General features: G+C 51.2%; 1 pseudogene across 1 annotated transcript; it reads left to right on the top strand.

Annotated features, from left to right (window-relative positions):
- Positions 1 to 4642: 4642 nt before the first annotated feature.
- On the top strand, positions 4643 to 5415 carry LOC307111608 (RNA-binding protein 7-like; annotated as a pseudogene). Its single transcript has one exon. The product of its transcript is annotated as an RNA-binding protein 7-like (transcript).
- Positions 5416 to 6362: the final 947 nt, after the last annotated feature.

Raw genomic sequence — 6362 nt, forward strand, 5'->3', positions numbered from 1 at the left:
AGAAGGGCAGGGCCTCAAAAGCGGAGATAGAACTTCCTGCGTCAGCAGAGTCATCCCTAGGTTGTTGGTTTGGGTCCAGGGGCCTGGAAGCACTGTCTTCATGACCAGGGACCTTAACCTGATGGCTCTCATGTGTGTTCTTGCTGACCAGGAGCTGATTGAAGACAATTATACTTTAATGGACACCAAGGGCCTTCTCCAGGAGCAGCTGACTGTCGCTTGTTCCCGGGTCGATAAGCTGTACGAGCTTGAGGAGGAGAACGTGCAGCTGAAATCAAAGCTGCGCCACCTACAATTGGTAGGACAGGCTGTTGTCGCCACGTGTAACACAGATAGGGGCAGTTTTAGGTTCATGTTGTGCCCTTCTCTGATGTTCGGCTACTGGGTTGGGGCTGCTGCTGACACAGTGACCCGCTGACGGCAGAGAGTCGCTTGGTAAGCTCAGCGGCTTGAGTGGGCACCACTTAAGGGTCCCAACGCAGAGAGAGCCTGATGCTGTGTTGCTTTCCCGTGAGGGTGGATGGATGTGGGCATCTGTTGCAAAACGGGTCTCTGCTGGTGTTTATGGTGTGGGATGAGCTGTGCTGTGTGAGTCCCTATGGCCTTTCCAAGGCGTTAGGCCTGCTAAGGGGCCACAGAGTTGCCATCATCATAGCGCTTTCTTTAAAGCCCTGTGCTGTATGTCACTTTGTTCAGACACCGCTCAGAGACCTTGGGTGTCTTCATCCTCTAGGTCACTGGGTCAACATACCTTTTAGTGGTTGGAACTGTCACAGCTGGGCTGTGTGTTGGGGTCATTTCTGTGCAGCTGTGTGTTTGGAAGTGAGCAGGGGCATGGAGGCCCTTCATCCTGGGGGAACGAGGGCAGATGCACGGGGGTTGGGGCCTGTCCAGAGTGTGCCGCAGGCCGCATCCTCACCACCACCACCCCCCTTTCTGCACTAGGCCCAGTACACAGACCAGAAACGCCTTGAGGAGCTGCGGGAAGAGAACTTGGCACTCAAGGCTGCACAGGGGCAGAGTGTGAAGGAGTCCGCCCACCTGCGCTGGGAGCTGGAGCAGCTGTCAGAGGGTAGGCAGCAGCCCCTGGTGCCTGGGAGCCAGCCTGATTGAAGACAATTACACTTTAATGGATACCAAGGGCCTTCTCCAAGAACAGCTGACTGGCTTCTCCCTCACCCAGGGAACTGAGCCCTTGGCTCTGAATCATATGTGTCAGCCCATCCTCAGCCCAAGTCAATAGGGTTTTATTCAAGGGCCATTTGGAACTTTTTCACTGCAATTCTCCCAAGAACATGAAGGGCCTGGCAGCCTTGAAGTCAGCATATGAAATGCAAAGGAAGTGTTGCCAGATTTATCAGTTGCCATTCGGCCAGGCCCTGGAGCTTCCAGGTGACAGCACGCTGACACCCAGAGGGTGTTTCAGATCTCTCCCTGGAGCACTGGAAGCTCTGGATGCAGGAGAAATCCCCAGTGGTCACTGACTTCCATTGTAGTTGCCCCCGGGGCCTGGTTTCCTTAGATGCTCTCATAATCAGGCAGATGGGTGTAGTCTGCTCTCCTTCTTCCTGGGCAGGGGCTGCTCAGTGGCTGCTGTTCAGGGGACCCAGGCTCTTCCTCTCCCTCTGGCATTTGCCCCCTCCCAGCCCCCAGAGGAGGTGTGGGGTTGGCCAGGGAAGGTGGGTGGGGCAGCCAACAGTGCAGCAGGAGCCTCAGCACCCTGCAAGCAACAAGCCAGTTCCCGTGTCCAACAATCACACGCGTGCACCTGAGAGTGCAGGTGAAGGCTCTCTTAGAGCTCTGCAGAGCCAGGAGGGCCTGTCACTGGTTTGGGGAGGAGCTGCTTTTTCAATTCTGAGCAACATTCCTAACCATCATGGAAAGGCTGTTGAAAGCAGCTGGGTATTCCTTCTCTTCAAGGCGTCCCATCTGCTCCAAGCCTAAAATCAGTTCATTGAACTAGGAGTCTGTGTGGGAGTTAGTTCTTTCTGTGGTTTGGTGTCTCCCCACTCCTGGGAACCCAGGCTCTGGGAGTTCAGGTTCCTGGGGAGCACCATTGCCCCCTGGTGGGACACACAAGCGGTGCCGCTGGCAGGGTCTGGCTCAGACCAAATGTGCTTCAGTTAGAGACCACCAGAGTGGCTGATGGGGTTGCAAAGCCTCCCTGAGTCAGATGCTCAGTGTCGCTAGTGAGCCCTTTCAGGTCAGTGTCTGACTTCTTCTTGGTGTTCCCAACTCCTACTGCTTAGCTGGCAGCTCAAGAACAAAGCGTGAATGTACTTTGGTGTGGTTGGTGTGGTGGCTTCTTGAGTCAGAAAGGCCTGGTTTAAAGTCCAGGCTCCTCTACTTGTTAGCCAAGTGACCTCTCATAAACCTCAGTTTTCTTATCTGCAAAATGGTGCAATGAAGCTGCCTCACCGGATTACTATGGGTATCTTGTGAGGAGACAGTGAAGCGTTAGGCTGTGCCTGGCCCACGGGCGCCAACAAAGGATGGCTGTTCTTATCGCCCTTGTCTTACCCAAAGATGCCCACTGCTCTGCTTCTTGGGGTGCTCATGAGCAGCCCTGTTAGCAGTACAGTGCGATAAGGCTCCCAGGGCTGAGTGTGTGGCCCTGGAGGGACAGCTGAGGGAACAGCCCTGACCCCTCATGCATTCATATTTTCCTCCTGAACAAGCCCCGGGACTTACCCAAAGTCACGCACCTGCTCGTGGCAGGGAGGGGCCGAGAACTCCCATTCTCCTCCGGTCTGTGCTCCCTTTTCTGTTCCTCATTCAAGCTGTTTCAAAGCAGAGGAGGAAATCTGCCTTTTTCTGGCTTTACCTTATGTTTTCATCTTGCTTAGAATTTTTAAAGCAACTTAGATGTACTGTCTCATTATTTTTCAATGCAATTGTGAAAGTACAAAATGAAATCTGTGTCTGAAGGACCTTACCCAGAGATGGAGAGTACTGGGCATATGCGCCCCATTGCCTCTACCACCCACAGACATGCGGGTTAATGATCGTGTCCCCCCTACACCCTCGGCTGAGCCACTTGGACTCCCACCACTTTGAGGCTGGCACAGAGAACACACTTTCTTTGCCATCTCTGTTAGTTTGTGAAATCCTTGACTTGATGGTCAGGTTATAACTTTGTAAAAAGTGGATCCAGCAGTTCCATCATCTTGAACTTTTGCATTGGCTTCTCCACCGTCACCTGCTTTCTTCTTAAGCTCTGGTTGCTTCCCTGACAAACCCAGCTGAGCCAGCAGAGGGGCCATAACCGCCCAAGGAGCCCTCAGATGAAGACAGCAACAGCACCCTGGGAAAAAGGGAGGGCATCCAGCTGAGCATCCCGGCCCCCCAAACCTAGGGCTTGGGGTGATGGCTGGCTCGGGGCCGGGGGCAGAGAGCAGAAGCTGAGGCCCCTGGCCTCTGGGCTCTGACTCCACTTTGCTCTTCAGCCTCCAGCTGCTTCCTGAAGCTGGACAAAGAGAAGCAGAGCCTCCAGGGCACCATCCAGGGGCTGCGGGACGCCTCCCTGGCCCTGCAGGAGAGCAGCCTCCAGCGCGGGGAGCTGGAGAAGGAGAACCAGCAGCTCAGCAAGCAGGTACCTGTGGGTGGTGTCCGGAACCTAGGGGCATGGAAGTGGCCAGGTGGAGCACCCAGGGGTCGGTGGGCATGCACAGCTGGGGGAAAGGCAGAGTCCAATGCAGCCACCATTATGGGAGGGGACAGGAGTCCTCCTGGAGAGGCGTCACGAGACAGCATGAGCTGTCCCTGCAGCAGTGAGACCGCACCCGATGGAGCTCTGTGTGCCTCGCTGCCTTCATCTGTGAAATGGGTTAGTGATGTGCCCCCCTAGTAGGTGTGGTGAGGATGGTGTGAGTCAGTGCAGGCAAAGGGTCCAGCTCGTGGTAAGTGCCTAAGGAAAGGAGAGCAGCGCCCCGTTGGGAAGCACTGGGCGGGGCCATAATTCAGGCCAGGGTCACACAGCAGTAGGGTCACCCTCACAGCATCCCGCACCGAGAGCTCTGCAGCAGGTGCAGTTCCATGGGGATCAGGTAGAGGGAGAATCTCACCTTGTGGCCTTGGCACCGCCCATTCTGGTCCTTTCCCTTCACTGAGCAAGGTGGGCTCCAGCCGCTGCCAGTCGCCCAGGGCTCTGGTCCGGAAGCCGAGCTGTGTCTTCTGTGGAAGAGGAGGTCCCTGGTGGGTCACCTTGGGCCTGGCCAGGACGGCGCTGTCTCCAGAGACCTTCGCCAGTGCTGCGACCATTGAGGGGAGCGCGATGGGCCACCGTGTTCTCTGGGTCTCCAGTGCACAGGGTCACGTGGTTCAGGGCCATCTTCAAACGCGGCCACTGTATCTGCCTCACATCCCTGGGCACAGGGAGGCCTCCATGCTCCCAGGTCAGTCCAGCCCATGACTGGCATGGAGACAGCCTGCCCCGCGAGCCTTCCTGGGAGCCATGGCCTTCAACCAGCGCTCTCCTCGGAGCTTGCGCACTCCGTCAGTACACTTGACACCAGGCAGGAATGAGCATGACTGATGTTTACATGGGCGACACCTGGGAGCACGAGGACATGAGCTTTGGAGAGTGCGCAGTGGGAGCCTCAGCGAGGACCCCTGGGGCTCTCCTGGGAGGGTTGATGCCGAGATGGGGGCAGCAGCCTTGGAAGCAGATCCTACTCTCTTAGTGGGCTACCTAGACACTAAAGTGACCCAGGAGCTCCTTTCCCAGCCTTTGCACCAGGCTGGGCCAGTGATGCAGGTGAAAATTCCAACAGATAAGGATGGTAAACCAAAGCAGTTTGCATTTGTGAATTTCAAACAGGGAGTGTCTGTTCCTTAGGCCATGAATCTCCTTAATGGAATAAAGCTTTTTGGAAGGCCCATCAACTTTCAGTTTAGATCAGGAAGCAGCCATGCCTCGCAGGAGGTTGGTTTGTCATATTCCCAGCATCATGTTGGAAATTCAAGCCCTGCCTCTCCATCTCCTAACAGACATGAAAGGACTGTGGATAACATGACTCCATCACCACAGGTCATTCAGAGATCTTTCTCTTCTCCAGAAAAATTTCAGAATCAAGCAGGGATGAACAACGTTTTGAGACAGGTCATATGGCAGGAAATTGGGTTCTCCACATCTTGATCGATCAGGTTTTTCCCCATCAGTTCAGTCACATAATCATAGTTATAAGGAGTCTCCAAGCTCCCAAATGGCATCAAGATATACCATCATCACTGCGTAAAGCCAGGCAGAGCCCTCATCCCTCCCTAGTAGACAGACACTACAGCCGTGAGCAGCATTACAGAGGACACGGAGGTGATGACTTCTATGCAGACAGGAATCGCGATGGCTGGAGCCATGGCCACGATAGCAGAAGAGACAGCAGTAGAGCTGGGAAGTGGCATTCATCTCAGAACTAACAAGTGTTCAAAGAACATTGTTTTCATAGGGTCATCCTAGGACCTTTGGACTAAGTTGGTCTGGGAATGTTTTGTTTAAACTGTAGAGAGCAGTTTTATAAGTTGCCACATTTCTTTATAAAATATTTGAACATATAGCTATAGTCTAATACAGAAATGAGAAGACTTGTTCTTACAATTTTACTTTGATAGACTTTCACCTCAGGATTTCATGAAGAGGAAAGTGTTTTATGCAAAAGAAAGTTCCACGATTCCGAATCGTTTTAGAAATTGAGGAAGGCACATGTTATATGTATTGGTTGTATCATAAAGCAAATATTTTAATGATCTATTGTATTGCAAGAACCTGCTTATTAGTGAATCACATTTTGTGTCTATAATAGAAAACATTCAAGTTGATAGTCTAAAATATACTAGTATTTTGTTAACAAATGAGAAAATGGAATTTCAATGATTGGTTTTACTAACATTGGTGAAGTTTGGGATTAATCATATTGTTTAACTTCATGGAGAACATAAGTTCATTGACTTGCTCTTTGGGTTTTGCCCTAATTGGATATCAAGTGTAAATCTTCACTTCCTATTTCATTCTAAAATATTAGAACTTTCTCATTAAATCATGTTTGACTGAATAACTGAAGTTATTTAAATATCTCTAAATGTACTTTTTTAAATTAAAAATTCAGTGTTAGTAAATTCTCCTTTTCAAGAAGAACAAAAATGCAAATGCAGAGTCAGATAATATGACTTACCAGAAGTATGCTTGTTTGGGAAAAGGTTCACACAGCCTTTAAGTGCTGCCTCTATTACTCAAACTTTAAAAATTTAGAATTTTTAAAGTGCCCCAGGTATGTGTGCATTTTATTATAGGGATTGTACATGTTGTCTTTTTGTTTGAACATTTGAAAGAGTTAAGTCTTACATACTTATTGATTTAAAAAATTTTA

The sequence above is a fragment of the Cnephaeus nilssonii genome (genome assembly GCF_951640355.1).
Source record: "Cnephaeus nilssonii genome assembly, chromosome: 15".
Classification (NCBI taxonomy): domain Eukaryota; kingdom Metazoa; phylum Chordata; class Mammalia; order Chiroptera; family Vespertilionidae; genus Cnephaeus; species Cnephaeus nilssonii.